The sequence below is a fragment of the Festucalex cinctus genome, chromosome 11 (genome assembly GCF_051991245.1).
Source record: "Festucalex cinctus isolate MCC-2025b chromosome 11, RoL_Fcin_1.0, whole genome shotgun sequence".
In the NCBI taxonomy this organism is placed as follows: Eukaryota; Metazoa; Chordata; class Actinopteri; order Syngnathiformes; family Syngnathidae; genus Festucalex; species Festucalex cinctus.
In genome coordinates this window covers 25,646,391-25,663,688 of record NC_135421.1, presented here as the reverse complement: position 1 = coordinate 25,663,688, position 17,298 = coordinate 25,646,391, and the positions used below count along the sequence as shown (strand labels likewise).

General features: G+C 38.3%; 1 long non-coding RNA gene across 1 annotated transcript; it reads right to left on the bottom strand.

The window, feature by feature from the left end:
* Positions 1–1,236: 1,236 nt before the first annotated feature.
* LOC144031016 (uncharacterized) lies at positions 1,237–10,420 on the bottom strand. Its single transcript, XR_013287404.1, has 3 exons — positions 10,253–10,420; positions 4,775–4,919; positions 1,237–1,338 (listed from the first exon to the last, which is right to left on the bottom strand). It is a non-coding gene; the product is annotated as an uncharacterized LOC144031016 (long non-coding RNA).
* Positions 10,421–17,298: the final 6,878 nt, after the last annotated feature.

Here is a 17,298-nt window from a genome sequence, read left to right as displayed (position 1 = left end):
ATGATTTGATTTGACCTGCATATTAAATCATATCATTAGCAGTGTCCCGTACCGGCCTCAGCAACAGAGACGCGGCCTGTGCAATGTATACAGTATAGGCAGGTACTATTCTGCTGCTAATGCGTGCCGAGAAGCGTCACGGTCCAGCGGTGTTATGCTCTGTCGCAGCTTCCAGTGCATTAGCCTCAGTCCAGCCGGCCACCCACCCATCCCCCATCTTTTTCTGACCGGTATGGCACAAACAATGCCACACATCACATCCCCGCGTCCTCCCCAGAATAACAAGGAGGGGAGTGCAGGGAGTGCACGGGCGTGAGGGTACTGACAGACGGACGGTGAGCCAGCCTGTCCCTTCCACTCAGACGGGCAGATGTCCCTCTTTCCCATGCAGCGTGGCCGGCTGCTGACCAGGGGGGAGCCAGGCGGCTGCTGAAATGAAGAAACTTGAGAGCTCCTCAGGGGGGTGAGCTGGTCATTTGATGTCCAGCACCAGGGCAGGGTGAGATACTGAATGAGCTGAGGGAGAGAGAGGTAGCCTCTGCAGTCTGTCACAAAAGGCCCGGCCTGACGGCTGGGAAGGAGGGAAAAATACTGAGCACAGGCAGATCATTACTGCATCACCTTTTTTTTCTGTGAGAGGAAGTGATTGTGAAGCTCATGTAGCCTGAGAAAAACAAGAGATGGGGGTGTCACAATACACAAATTTGATAGCAAAGTACCTGTTGAAGACACACACATATATTAGGGATGTACGAAAACTCATACAGCATATACTCTGTGTGTATATTAGGGATGTAACGATATCCAAACATCACGATACGATATCATGATATGAAGGTCACGATGCGATAATCATCACGATAATGTGATCATATCATTATTATATCATACTAAAAAAAAAAAAAAGGACAATATTGTGCTTTTGTACATAACAGCAATACATATAAACCACCTACAATCTCTAATAACAATATTGAGGCACTTGCTTGCTAATGTAAGCGCACATTGATTGCTCCACAAGCAAATTAGGTTCCCCTTCATCTGACAATTAGCATAGATTTTGAACATAGAAGGCCAAAACATCCCTAATGAAAGTGAAATTGCACTCATAAACTAGGCATTAGTCCACCAGCTAGCTAGGTAACTATCATCCATCCATCCATCTTCATTTTGTTGTTTTATACAAAATGTTATTTTATGACCAAATGAGGGGGGGGGGGGGGGGGGGGAGGATAGAAAATGACCATTTATTTCAAACAATTGTACATATATCAACTCCTCAAGAGTTGGTCTGAAAAAAGTGACATCCAACCCTTTCTTCAGGTTCCAGCGATTATCCTGTAACAAAAAAAAAGAAAAGAAAGTTGCTCCCCAATTGAAGTCACTGAAAAACTTCAAAAAAAATAAAAAATAAAAATAAAAAATTAGGCCTGCCTACACTACTATTAATGCTTACCTGCTCCAAATTCCGTCTAGCAGCTAGTGGAGAGTCCTCTGCAGGCTAAATAAAGCTGGAGATCAACCACTCCAAAGTGCCAGTGCCTGAGTGTTGTAATTAATAACCGGCCATGTGTCACACGTCCGTCCTGCAGCCCTGCCCCTCGTCTCCCCGGCGACAAAAGCCGGCGGTCACCAGACGTGGGACAGCGCCGAGCGCTTGTTTCCATTTCTTTTTTTCTTTTTTCTTTTCTGAGAAGCGGCGGTGGCGGCGTGTGCATGCGTGTGTGCATGAGGATGGGGTGCTTAGGGTGCATAAGCCATCGCTATGTACCTTTCATCTTGGAGGAGATTTGGAGAGGTTTCAGACCACAGAGACTTCTTAATTCTCACTAATTCATTTGCGTTCCAGATTCCCTGGGCCCGGGATAACCTGAGAATGATAATGAACCCGCAAGGGGAGTGCGTGCGTGGTCCCTTGCCTTTGAATGTGCTCGGAATAGATTCACATAATCTTTACCGCTCAATCTTTTCTGGAGAAGACTCTTATTAAGAGTGATTTTTTTTTTTTTTTGTCTTGAGGTGTCCTACAAGTTGGAGAGCTTTAACTTTGTCGGCGTCCGCCTGACACATGGCTAGCATGAAATTGCAGCCATGCAATGCAATATTGATGTAACCGCAAGAAAATAGGTGCAAGCATGTTTTCTATTCGGACTTTAGAATGAATATTTATCTGAGAGGTGGACAACGAGCATCAATCAATAAATTCGACTTCGGGAAAATTGAGCTTGATCCAAACAATATATTATCATCCAAAATGAGATTTACATGCGATTTACATTTATGGATTCAAATGACCCATGAAGTCATTAATTGTACGATTCATAAGATCTTGTTTGAAGTTGCGGAAAACCAATATGTCCGCGCACAAGATGTCAGTTTTAAAAACAGCAGTTGTTTGTTTTAAAGTTTGTTGAATAACGTTTTAAGATTGTCACTGTATGTTTGTTGTTGGTTTTTTTTTCGTAAATTTTGTAACCTATTTTCATTTATTTTTTTTCCCTCTAAATGTTAACTATTGTTTGTTGACGCTTATGTGTTGCCTTTCCTTGTGTAAAGCACATTGAGTTGCCTTGTGTATGAAATGTGCTATACAAATAAACTTGCCTTGTCTTGCCTGTATTTGACTTGTTGATGGTTGTTCATCTGCTTGATATTTTTAAAAATATTATCTTTTGCTGAGAATACGTACTGTGACAAAAAAAGAATAAGTAAATAAATAAATAAATAAATAAAAGCTAATACTAAAACTAATAAAAACTAAACTAAAATGAAGCATTCTTTAAAAAATAAAAATGATTAAAAACTTGCTTTAAAATCTAATAAAAGCTACCTGAATTTGAAAAACAAAAATAAAAATAACTACATTGTAATGAAAAATCCCAAATTATTATGAGTCAAACCTGTAACCTCGAACTGACATGCTACATGCTAAGAACTAGCTCACAGCGCTGTGTACAAAAACAAAAAACATTGTATGATGCTGCCATGTAGCCTACATATTTCTCAAACTGTAGCGCTCGGAGCTTCCGCCGTCCTGTGTTGGCAACAAATCAATCGCGCGGTTACAGTGAGTGGCTGTCAATTGCTGACCATTTTACAACCGTTGTGTCCCTTGTTGACTTATCATCAGCAACTCTTTTCTTCTTTTAAGGGATTTTCTGGAGGTTTACGGGTCTGAGGGGTAGACTGCAAACTCCTGTGTGAGAAAAGGCAGGAGAAAAGCCGCCGCGCTTCCCGGCCGGTCTCATCTTTGGTCAAACAGAAGTGAGCTTAATTCGGGGGGTCTGCCTTTGGGAATTTCAAAGGAGAAAAAAGCTTTGAGTGACGCCGAGCTTGAGCTCCCTGATGTTGGTGAGATGAATGAAAGCGGGGTCTAGAGGCGAGCGGCCTTCTCACACTCCCACATCAGTGGAGGTCTTTTAAGATCTCATCAAGATAATTATATATAGCTTGCTGGAATACTGTATGTATGGCAGCGTTTTAGGCCAGTCAGGAAGTCGATCGATTTCGTTCGATGTTGTTTATAGTCGCATCAAAATTATGTTGATGGCATGCTGATGTCTTAAAAATTTTTTTTTTTTAAAATACATCAGTAATCTGCATTATGGTTGTGCTCAGTTCTGTTCTAAAAATAGCCAATCAGTTAGGGGGACATTGTGATTTCCTAGGAATGTTGTCAAAGAGATCATTAGAAAATGTAAAGAGTGGCAGAGATTCATAGAATGGGATCAAGGTTATTAATTTAGTTCACGAAAAAAACAAAAACTCAAAAAAAAATAGAGTTAAAGAAATAAAATAAAAATGAAAATGCTTTAAAAAAAAAAAAGAAAAAAGAAAACTAACTATAAATTATAGCAAAAATGTCCTTCGTTTTAGTCTTTGGTAATTAATTTAATACATAAACCTTTAGGGATGATTTTAAATGTGATTTTAGGTACATTTAGTTCAATATGAACCGGAATAAAGACGTTTGAAAATGTGACACAGGGAAGTGATCTAGCAGCAGCTAAACAGAAAAGCACTTTCGCTCGGTAAGAAATGCGTTACTGTTTTCATTTTCCATGGTGTTTATTAAATATTGTGCACGAATAATACATTAAAAAAAATAATAAAACTGAACATAAAAAAAATAGAAATAATAAAAACTAACCGAACCACCCTGAAAACTAATTAAAACGAACTAAAAAAACAAACAAACAAACAAAAACAACTCAAAACTAAATACAAACTAACTAAAATGAAAATTCCATAACTATAATAACACTGAATGGGATTACTGGTGTTGATACAAAAGTGTGGATCAAACTAATCACACTGATAACTAACATGAAAAAGCTCTTATTTTTCAAAAAAAAAGTTGAATCCCGAGCTTTCATTTTGGTGGACCAGCCAGGACACTTTGCCTGTTATGTTCCAGCTAGCATCGGTTGCTAATGTTACTGTCGACTTGTGTAAAGTGTGAAAACAATGCTGCAGGCCAACAACGAAAATGATAACCTTTGCCAAGGAGGTTATATTGTTTCCACTATTCTTTTTGCTTTGTTTGCAGGATTACGCAAAAACTGCTTAAGTTATTTGTTGAAAACTTTGTGGAAGTGAGGGCCATGGGCCAAGGGAGAATCCAATAGAAAACATCTCCTTGACGAAAAACGGACCAATCTTAATAATAAAATTCAGGCATCTGCAGGAGTTGGCATGTATGAAGGTGTTCAGTTTGGTCCTGGTCCAATGTAGGATTTTTTTTTTCCTCTTTTTTTTTTTTTTTTTTTTTTACCTTTTGACTTTTACAAGAAAGACTTGAGAGAAGAAATCATCCCAAGAAGACTCAACCGCCTGCAATTGGCTGGCGACCAGTCCAGGGTGTAACCCGCCTCTTGTCCAAAGTCAGTTGGGATAGGCTCCAGCTCACCCACAACACTCTTGAGGACAGGAAGGACGATAGAACACGAAAAAAGTCATTTGAAACTGTTGAAAAGACTGGGCAGCACCGAGTCTGCTTCACATATACAGTATATATATCATGCCTTGCAAAAGTATTAGCCCCCTTGAACTTACTGACCTTTAGCCACCTTAAAGACATAAAGATACAAAATTTGTTAGTATGTTCTTTTGGTGATGAATTAAAACCAAGTGGGACACAATCATGAAATAGAACAAAAATTACACATTATAAACATAGGGCAGTTGGGTGTGTGAAATTATTCACCCCCTTTTCTCCCATCTATCTATCTATCTATCATCCATCCATCTATCCATCCATCTGCATCCCTATCCATCCATCCATCCATCCATCCATCCATCCATCCACCCATCCATCCATCCATCCACCCATCTATCCATCATAGAAAGGAGTCTCTTACTAAATAAAAAAAAGGAACAAATATTCCTTCCTCCACATTTTTCTTCAACAAAAGACATATGCTTTTGTACAAAACAATCTAGCCTTGCAAAAGAAAAGAATGTGTTGATATGTTTACAAGATTTCTTATCAAAGACTCTTTATTCACAAACAATTCAACAATTTTAACATGCCGACTACTTTAATCAATAGAAATGTTTGTGTTTATGATATATCCTCTTTATGTTTCTACAACCAAGAATGGGACGAGCTGCCTTTTCTTTGCCACCCTCCTCGCCCACAATTGAGTGTTATCAGTGCGCTGGTTGTTGCAGTGCGTACTAACAAGCCCTATCTGATCAGCCTCTCAAGCCAGACACATGATTAGGTACGGCAAACAAGCCTGAAATTGATGACTCGGCCCCGGGTGACAGGCGAGTCTGTTTGTATGGCGACAGTATCCGTCGAATGTGACTTATTTCCCTCGTTTAAAGACAGCCATTTGTAATCTGATTACATTTCCCGATCTGGCTTGGCTCACATCTGGCAATCAGCCATGCGAGTGAAGGCGGGTGAAGGGACACGCACGCAGGACGGCAACGCAAGAAGAAGGAGGAGGAGGGAGAAAAAAGAATGCTCGGGGCAAATCATTCCTGCCAGTGTGCTGGCAGCTGCACTGTTGCTGTCATTTCAATATGTTTTTGTGCACCTCAAGCTCGCCGACAATAACACCACGCCTTGCTGATGTCATCACATTTTGCCAAACTTCACAATTGCTTCTGACCTTGATTTAACCATCTGCTTTCTAATGTCTTTTTTTTCCTTTTCCGTATAGTGAAACGGCGCTCAGATGCAATCATTCAGAACTTCAATCAAAGTTTTCGCTTTTTCTTTGGCTTCCTAAACAACTAAAAGAAGAAAAAGCCTGTGTAATAATGATTTCTAATCATCCAATTTCACTTAAGATGTCCCAAAATTATTTAATGACCCTACAAATAATTTATCTATTCATCTATCTATGCCAGCAATATATAATGACATTCACCTAACAAATATTGGCCCCAGATTGAAATCTAGTCCCAAGTAAATTTGTGAGTAAATTGTGATGAGCGAGTTACTTTTCAATCAATTTTAATTAGCATATATACATTTTTATAATATTTACAGTATGTTACAGTATGTGGTGTTGTGCCGTGAGTTTCTTGTGCTTTTGTTTAATAAATATTGGGAAACAATGCTATAGAATTAGAATAACCATCTATCACAAGTAGCCGGAGCAATTTACACCACACCAGCTAGCTAGCAACGAACTTCGGCTGGCTACTAGCGCGGCTAAACACATTATGGAGTCATTAGCAATCAATGATCGCCTTTGTGGAAGAAAATAAGCTAAACTTCTGAAAATAATCGTTCTAAATAAGAGATTACGAGGAAAGATGGGGAAACCATGCTAATTCTTGTGCTAACCAACATTTGACATGGCTAGCGTATTTGAAATTAATGCTGCATTTTAGGAAGATTAGCTTAGCAATTAGCATGGCTTCCCCGTCTTTCCTCGTCATCTCTTATGCTGCATTCGAGGAATGTTTGAAGTCGAACTTTTCTTACTTCAAACCAGGAAGTATAGCTGAATTTGAGGAAGGTGTGAAGTCAGACATATTCCACTTGAATTCTCCCAAGCGTTCGAGGAAAATGAAAAACAAAGATGGCTGATTCCGATGCATTGTTTGTTGTTCTGGTTAACACAGTCAGTCGAAATTACGTTGGGTTACGTAAAGTTACTTTTTGAATCACTAAATTAAAGTTCTAATAACAAATATATAAATATTTTTATAATTGTGCAATTGATTATAAAATTATGACTTGACATTCATTCATTGTGTCATCGGGGTTCGCCAATGTCCAGTGACATCAGATTGAAATTGGTCGATGAAGTCATATTTGCAAAACTGCTCCGCAAAAAAATATACATATTTCAAGCTTTGTAACTTTATTTCTACTTAGTCCTCTTAGTTGCCACCTGTGCCAAATACTAAGCTATCATAATATATTCTCTGCAAGTAGTCAATGTGACATTAAGAAGTATCTTGTTTCACACATCGTGATGAATAAACAACCCTCTCCGGTGAATATAAACCCTCCACAGTTTGACATTTGTCTCTGATTTTCCTATCTGTGCTGGAAACGACAGTCCATGGAACACGTAAAAATGCCATGGCAGATGTGAAATCAATTTGCATTTCCCCCAGTGCCGGGATAACATGGCCCCTGTCAGAGGACTCCGCCGATCTGCCGGCGATAATGACGTTATAGAGGGCGGCGTGCGCGCCGGCAAGGATGAAAGTGAAAAAGAGTGACGTTCCGTGTTTCCCATCATTGCCTTGACTGGGCGGCGAGCGGCCAAGGAGCATGTGCTCGTCTATCTTTGCTCCCCATTAGCTCCTCTTGTTCCCTGCCAGGAGGGTGAAGACACGCATCTGACCAGTCAGCTCTTTCCTTTCTCACAGATGCCATGTTTCCACCCCCTACCCAAATAACTAATTAATTAAATCCCCCCTACAGGTCACTCGATTGAAGCCTCTAAATTTGCAACGACCTGTGTTAGGGCTTCAAATATGACCATTAATTAGATATTTCATAATTAATGTACTAATGAAATATCTGGTATCAAACAATTATGCAACTTTTGATGCTAACCAATAATTGCAGACGCTAATTAATACACTGATTAAAGGGAAGATAAAAGCAATTAATAGAAAAAAAGCGAACAAACGGTCTTACTTAGCATACATTTACTGAAGTAACTTTTTGGATAAATTAGACATACGTTTTATTTTATTTTATTATTTTTTTTATTAAAAGTGAAGTCAAATTTAAAAAAAAAAAAATCTTTACAATAATATGTAAAACAGTATTCTAATTAATATTGTTTTTGTGGAATATGAATTAAGAGAAAAATCCATCTCAGGGTGCGGCCAGTTTGAATTTTACCGCCACTTATTGTCGACTGAAAATGACATCACACTGCATCACATGATACCAAAAAAAAACAAAAAAAAAAAACAAAAAAACAGGTGAGCCATGATTGGACGTTACCTGAGCCCTTAGGGGCTGTGATGTCATCGTTGACGAGAAGTGGCAGTACAAGAGAAAATGCCCGCCTCCTGAGATGGATAAAATTATAATTTTGTTGCTTAATTCATATTCCACATACGCAATATTAATCAGAATGCCTTGTTTGGACTCGTGGGGGCACATTGTAAAGGATATTTTTGACGATTTCCCCTTTTTACATAAGTCGTATTTTTCCATTGTGACCCTCGTGAGGATTCAGAAAATTGATGGATGGATACATATTAGTTTAAAGTAACAATACTCTTACTCGAGTACAAGTTTTGGTTTCTCTGTCCACCATGAGCAGGCGTCGCCATGACGACTGACATCCTATCATCTTGTTTCAAAGACCGCACACAATAATGGCTGCCTTTGCAGTATTTTGTGAAAATGTGGCAAGGAATTATGGGAATAGCAGCGATCACACGCTGCATTTGTGTTAAAACGCACAACCCAGAATGATTGTGGATAAAAAAAAAGGGGGGGCGGGTTCAAAAATACACAACACAAATCTAAACGACATGGTTCCGTCATTTCGGTTTATTGGATCCACTTAGCGCACGTCAGATGGTGTCAAGCTGAAAATATACACTTGGATGTCTGAAAGGAAAATGGCGCCTTCCGTTTGACCTGAAGACAGACAATTTCACTTTCTGTATTGGCTCAAATAACGGCCCCCGCTCTGATAAATCCAAATTAGCCACTGCGTGCATCATTGACTGACCTTTTTTTTTTTTTTTTTTTTTAGCTGTAAATAATCTTGTCACGTTTCTAGTCCGGTTTGGTTCACTTTGTGTGGGAACCCTATCTGATTTTGTTCGTTTCCACTGCAGGTGTTGTTATGGTCCATGTAAAATTAGCAGAAATAAACAAAATTGGATCATACTTTACGACAACAAAACCATGAGAACAGAAAAAGAAACAACTCATTCAGTTAATAAAAACTTTTCAAAATCAGCCGTTTACGACTGAGATCGACTGTGCACTTTTGCATGCCACGATATGGGGTTGCATCTTAAACATGTTGGGTTTCAAAATTGTCGATGACATCATAATTTTCGCATCCCCTGATTGGTTGGTGGTTAGAGTGGGGGGGGAGGGCCGGGTGAACGTGTCAGCTGCGTGATGTCACTGCCGCAGCAATTTGAAAGCACGCATGGATTATTATTTTATTTTTTTTCACTCACTCACTCACTCACTCACTCACAGAAGCTTACATGTGTGAATGAGTGAGTGAAAAAAAAAAATCCGTGCGTGCTTTCAAATTGCTGCGGGAGTGACGTCACGCAGCTGACACGTTCGCCCGGCCCCGTTTGCGACACGCCCCCCCGCTCTGCGATTGGCTGGAGGGGTGTAAACACTGTCTTTCCACAGAAACGTCCCGCTGTTTACAAAACAAACACAAAATGGTAAAATACAGGCAGGGGGTGTGGGGGTTTAGAACAAAATCACCCCCACACGTTATGAAAAGCCCATATCTATAAATTGAGAAGTAGTTTGTTTTTTTTAATCCTGTATTTAAAAATTGCATTTTCCTGAGTGAAACCGGCAGACAGCCCCAAGCACAATATTACTCATAATGCCGCGTTTCGACCAGTGGGGGCGCATATCGTAAAGCGAACGTTTGACTTGACTTCCTTTTCAACATTTCCATGCGATTTGCTCGTCAATTCTCCCGAGAACGGGTTGAACAGTGCATTAGGACAAGCCAGTCACGTAAATTACGGGGTCACACTTGGAATATATGAAGGAGACAGTCAGATAATGAGATTTCCCGGATCTAATCAACCTTTTAAATACCTGAAGAGGCGCAGCGATGCGTCGACGGCCTCAATAACAAGTCTCAATTTGTCCAAAAAACATCACTTGATCGGCTTCTTCTTCGGAATTACGCTCGTCTGTCGGGTTTGTTAGCACTCGAGAGATAAAACTTTACATGTTGCTCCCAATTAGCACGGCAGTGACCATGCGCCGTCTCCCGCGCGCGGCTTTTTCTTCTGAAGAGGGCCAATTTATGTGAAGGCTCATGAGAACGCGAGAAGGGAGGGAGATATGGACTTGCCAGATAGCGCGCGCGAGGCAAGCGGGGGAGTGAACGCCGGCGATAGAGGGAGAGAAAGGCGGAATGGGGAATGGCTTAAGCCTCCATTCTGAGCGGACAGACAGGTCCTATTAACATTTAACAGCATTTGTGCAACTTGCTGCCGAGGTTATGATGCAAATGAGGAGAAATTAAAAGTGGCCAGAGGTTTGTCATTGATGGATTGCAGGCTGGCAGCGCTCGCACTTCCTCGTGTCCATCAGAAGAGATTACTGTGTAATTAAACCTTATTTCTGGACTCTCCGGCGCATAATTACTTTGTGAATGTAACCATCATCTAAAAAGCGGCCAAAATGCTTTAGCATTTAGCGGCGCAGTCAGTAGCGCGGCTTGTGTCAGATATAGCCATCAGACGCCGCAAAAAGAACTGTCACTTTTAATAAGAGGAAAAACATTAAATGAAACAGTATGCTTATTATGGGGGGGGGGGGAATTAGGCTTTAAAAGTCCTTTCTGCCATTTGCATAATTTATGCCCCCGCCAACCCCCCGTCATTCACACGCGAGCTGCGAGCTTTGGACAATTTCCCCTCGCATTTAAATAGATTGCACATTTAAGGCTACTTAAGGAAAATTATCACTTTGCATATTTTAATTGTTACGAAGGAAGTGATTTGAGAGAGGTCTGTGGCTCATCCTCTTGAGCCATGCGGTTTTGCGAAGCCGTCTGATTCGGCGGCTCGGCGCTGCGGCTCGCCAGATAACCTCCGAGTTCACGCACATCCACTCCAGTTTCATCAGAATGCAAATGAAGCGCAGGCCGCCGTGGCGTGCGGATCTTTTGATATTTACAAAATAGCCACTAATAACTCCCGTGTAATTTGTTGGACTCAACTTTACTTTTTCTCTTATCGCTCCTGATTGGCTTTTCAAGTCCAATCGCTCTTGTTTAAAGGCCACGTTCGCTTCCAGCCTTTCCCAGATATGCCGAATGTGGTCCACACAAAAATAAAGAAATGACTACTGTTAAATTCCCATTTTCAGTCAAGTGTATTTTTTTTTGTCCGGCACAGATGTCATCCTGAAAACAGATGATCAATAATACATGCCCTGGTATTGATGTTCAACAATATGGGTTAGCATCTCTGTTGCATGATGCTGCACTCTTCAAACAATTGGGTTAGAAGCAGCTCAAATTGCATAAAGCGCTAGGACTGATGCTGGGTTATTTTACCCAGCGCATTGCGTTGAGGATTTGGGGCAAGATTTTTATCTTGAGATAAATAGCTAGCATACTGATTAAAGCTAGCAAGGAATGGGTTACCGGAGTTATCAGAATAACTGTGGTTAAAACAAAAAACAAACGAACAAAAAATTCTTAAAACTTTTTGGGGCAGAATTAACCCAATTTTGGTTAAAAAAAAAAACAAAAAAAAACCCAAATGAACAAACCTGCTTCTTGGGTCAATTTGACCCAATTGTGTTATATCAAAATAATGCCTTGGAATCCGCTATACTAAAAAAACTGGGTTATTTTGATAAAAAAAAAAAAAAGTTGGGTCCAATTGATCTGTGAAGCAAATTGCCCCAATGGGTCAAATTGACCTAACTGAATAAAAAAAATTGTTATTTTGATTATCAAATGGACCCAATGGACGGATCCGTTACTTGGGTCACTTTGAAACAACTTTGGGTTTTCTATCAAAATATTTTTTTGTGTTGGGTCAAATTGACCCGGGTAGAAAATCAGCCAATGGGTAAATTTGACCCAACAGAAAATAATTGGGTTATTTTGATTATCAAATGGATCCTTTTTTATTTTTTATTTTTTTTGGGGGGGGGTCAAATTGACCCAAGTAATGGATCAGTCCAATGGGTCAATTTGACCCAATTGAAAAAAAAAATAGGGTTATTTTAATTATCAATTTTTTATTTTTATTTTTTTTTATCAAAATAACCCTTTTATTTTTAGTTGGGTCAAAAAATATAAAATAAAATTGGTTTTCTTTGTGGAAAACACAATGTTGGGTCAAATTGACCCGGGTAGTGGATCCGCCCAATGGATCAATTTGACCCAACTCAAAAAATTGGGTTATTTTGATATAAAAGAACCCAAAGTTGGATGAAATTGACCCAAGTGGCGGGTCGGTCCAATTTCTTAACAAAATTGGGCGTATTAGGTTATTTTCGAGGACGAAGCAACTTTTCCCTGTCAGAAGCTGTGACACTCACTCACATATGTTTGGCACCATTTTTACACCTGGTGCCCTTCCTGACACAACCCAGCCATGGTTACACTTAAAAACAGTTGAATAAAAAAGAACCAATTTGGGGGAAACAAAGGGACCAATCCACAACTTGAGGGTCTCTGGGTTGATTTGCACAAAATATCCCCAGAATTCAATTATTTTTGTCCAAAATGTCCCCCAAAATTGGGCTGTTTTGTACAAAAGCACTGAAATGACAAAACTTGATTGAAAACAATCAATTGTGGTCTTACCTTAGATGTGCTTGATGTGAATGTCGTCATTCTTCTTCTACTATTGAAATGCGCTTCTGTTATGCTCCCATACAAACAAACAGAATTTTTATGCAACATTACAAATTTCTCATACGATCTGGCTCGCTTTCACTAAAGGTGATTTTTTTTTTTTTTTTTTAAAAGAGTAGTTTGCATAAAGTACTGTATTTAGCCAGATTCTTTGTTGCGTAAATGCCAGCCTGTAGCATTAGATCAGCGAACACACACAGAGAACAAAACCCCAACTCATTATTATGTCTTAATTAACATGACATAACATTTAAAGAGCCGCACACGTTTTTATGTCTTGGACTGAAATATCATTATTGACTCGCCTCTTTCACAGCGTACTGACATCGTGTTTTTCATCCAAAGGATAAAGTCATAAAAGCGTAATTGGGAAATCTATTAAGTGGCTTTAAACAACATTTATAGGCGCTGTGTGGTTATGCTGGTTAAAGTGTAAAACTGCAATTAGTCTCCGAGATTAGCTGCATTTATTCCATATCAGTGCTTTATTTGGTCATAATAATAATACTGATAATAACGAGCCAGCTTTATATGGCATTGATTAGATGTTGTAGATTTACAATGTTGCATTATTTTGATGCAAATTTGATTTATCCACTTATCCATTCCGACCACAAAAAATCAACAAAAATGGTTACAATTTATTTATAATGTGGGAAATAGCGCTCCATAATCTCGTAGAATAAAACCAGAAATAAATACAATCTTCTGGTGTGCATGAATTGGCCACCAGGAGGCAGTATGGCACAGTTATGAAGACACAGACGAAGACGACTCTCACAACTACTGGAAGTGACTCATTGTTAAGTCGTTTTTTCACAGAGGCTAAAGAAAATATGCCTGGAAGTATATCGACTGTCTGTCTACATTAAATATTAAATGACATAGCCATTGCTTAATTTGAAAGGTTATAACAATGCAAAAGCTATCAATGTCTTACTTTGGCGTTTAGCATTAAGCTAGCTGCTTGTTTTAAATATTCAGCAGATAGTTCTCTTTGTAAACTTTCACAACCATATTATATATATTATTTATTAATTTGTTACTTCATTAATATTAAATTGACCAATTATTCGGTTATCATAATTAAATACTGCCAAAAATCAGAATAGGCATCAGCCCCCCAAAAAATCCTATTAGCCGGGCGGAGTCATCAGTTATGTAACAATCTGATGTACTAAAATAAATACATCAATTAACTCATTAATTAAAAAATATTTGTAAATATCAGTTATCCTAACTTAAGTCTGCCAAATATCAGAATAGGCATCAGAACCCCTAAAAATCATATTGGCCGGGCCATAGTCAACATTTAATGTATTAATCTGACAAACTCAAATACTGTAAATAAATTAATTAAAAATATTTTTTTAAATCCTCTGGATGCAAATTTGATTCCTTAAGTGTGTATGTGATTTTCTTAAAAAAATAAAAAAAAAAAATAAAAAAAATAAAAAAGAACCAGATCTTCAGGGAAAAAAATGAGACGTTTTTATTTAGTATTTCAAAAGCCTCCATAAAATTAAAATACATTTAAGTCACTGTATTATGGCAATACATACACACGTATAAACATGTATGTGGTGCTTTTCATGTACTGTCGGCCGAAAGCAAAATGTACAATAGGTACAGCTATGTGCAACTTGGTTGTACTGTACAAGGATAAGAAAAGTCCAAATGTGGCCCCTCCCTCTACATTGGCACACCCATATACACTGACATGACAATAGTTCACATTGGAGTGGATTTTTTTTTTTTTTTTTTTTAAGGGTTGTTCACATTTCACTCCAAAAACACTTTTGAATCCAATTCTGCGTTTCTCCTCAGTGATTTGCGCTTATCAGTGTAAAATAAAGACAGTCTTTACTAGGTAGATTGTTCACTTGCGAGGGCACACTTTGCTTATTTTTTGTGTGTTTTTTTTGTGTTGCTATTTTCCCACAAAAGCATGACAATAATCATAAAAAAAAAAAAAAAAAAAAAGACAATCTACAACACGTAGCGATATGAGGTAGAAATGCATTTAAACAAAATCACCAGCTCCAACGACATAACCGGAACGGATGGAAGGCAAAAAAAATATTAAGTGGAGGGGGAAAAAAAAAAAAAAAAAAAAAGCGTCAGCGTGGAGGGATTGATGTGCTTTATCAAAGATTCCGCTCAAGTACCGGCGGTGACCACGGGCCCTTCTCGGCGCGTCACCCTTAATAATGAATGACAAATTATTAATTCCAACATTGACAGCAGGTGAGAAACGCGCACGGCCCCCGTTTGAATCAACGCAGAACCGATCTGACTGTCCTCGTTTTGAGAAGCGAAAACAATTAAAGCCGCACAAATGCGACTCCTTAGCCTTGTGCCGTACTTGAGAAATATTTAAAAAATAAGAAAAAAAAAAAACACTTTTGAGATTATTTGGCTTACAATATTTTCTTGAAGCTTTTGATCCCTTTCTAATGGCACTTTGGGCTTCTCGTCACCAATAATAGATTTTTACATCAATGCTCTGGAAATGCAGCCAAATATTTCCCATCCCATGACAAAAAAAAAAAGAAAAAGAAAAGATAAATATAATAAAAGTGTCAATTTGAAAATATCTACACGCTCCACAGCTGTTTTGAGCCTGTCAAAAAAAAGCTGTTTTACTTTGGCCTCAATCAAGAAAAGTGCAATTATTCCTTACATTGTACTTTTATGTTTCAATTCAATTTTTTTCTTTAACTGCAAAGGAAAATTAGAGCTGCACTGAAAAATACACAAGTGAATAATGGATACATTAGGAAAACATAGTAACAATGTACCATTTCTTTTCAATGCAACTTTAATAATCCTTGTTGGTAGTTGGTAAGACATACAAATTGTATTCATGATTTTTTTTTTTTTTTTTTTTTTTTTTTAATGAAAAATGCATACAATATATATTTTGACATTATGTGTTCCTGTTAAATGAAGAAATAACAGCAGTGAAATACAAACACTAATATACATTCTATTCAAGTGAACTAAAATAATAAAAATAAGTGATGCCCACAATTGCCAACTTGGTCACCATCTGGACTATTTTGTGCATTTCAGAATGCATCTTTAAGTACACACGTAGCTTGCTGTGTCGTTATGTGGCCACTAGGGATGGACAATCGTCTCCTGCTACTCTCAGTCCTGTTAGTCAGTGTCAGTAGATCCAAACAATGGCGTCAAAAAAAATAAAATTGAACACATGCTGAGTAGTTCAATGTGTATTAACAGATTTGGAGTTGAAAAAAAAAAAGACAAAAATTTGAATTTATTTTTAGAGAGTTACAACAAGCTAAAGGCACCGATTCAGTAAACTGGCCCATATATATATATTTTTTGTATCAGGGACAGTACACCTTAATAAATATTTCAGTAAATATGCCAGAATTAGCCAAAAGGCTATTATAAATGTTATTACATTGTTATTACATATACCGCTCAACTAATTGTTCAAATTAGTGAAGTCAATTTGCAATTTTAATGGGGCCTTGAGTTTTACATCTGTGATCTAAAAGGATTTAACACTAAGACCATCGAGGGAAATGGAACAACGCAAAACAACATAACATCCCTAGTAGCCACACTTACTTATGCTCTGAGATCCAATACAAGTTCTGCAAAAACCTCTCTTGGATTTAATGCAATTTCACACAAGACACTTTGAATGTTTTTTTTCTGACAGACTCCATCAAAACTGAGCTCTTGTATTCAATCTCATTTGTGCATAATGATGCCGCATGTATGCAAGTTGAACTATATAATGATAATCAACTTCTAACGGTAAATAGTAACAAAAAAACAAACAATGGGACCTCTGAAAATAAGTTTAGTGCAACAAAACAACAGTGCTATCTACTTCAGTGCCTTTCTTTCTTTTTTTTTTTTTAAATCACTGTGCGAGTGTTTGAGGCCAGAGGGCATCATACATTCAAATGTGCCAAACTCACCTGTCAGCTTGCTTTTTAAAAAACAAAAAACACAACCTTGTTTGGATTATGTAGCGATTAATAACAACAAACAGGTATAAATAAACGTCTAAAAATAACACGTTTGTCACATCTTGCCACTTGGCCTCAAGTCAAAGGAGTGCCACTCAACTCATGGATGTTACAGTTATAGACTGAGACAGTGTCACAGCACGTCTTCCATAAACATTCGGATTTTTTTTTGTGTTGTTTTTTCTTTTCAAAGTAACTACGCATTTTAAAGCGGGAATAGATCAACATTGTGTGGTATCGTG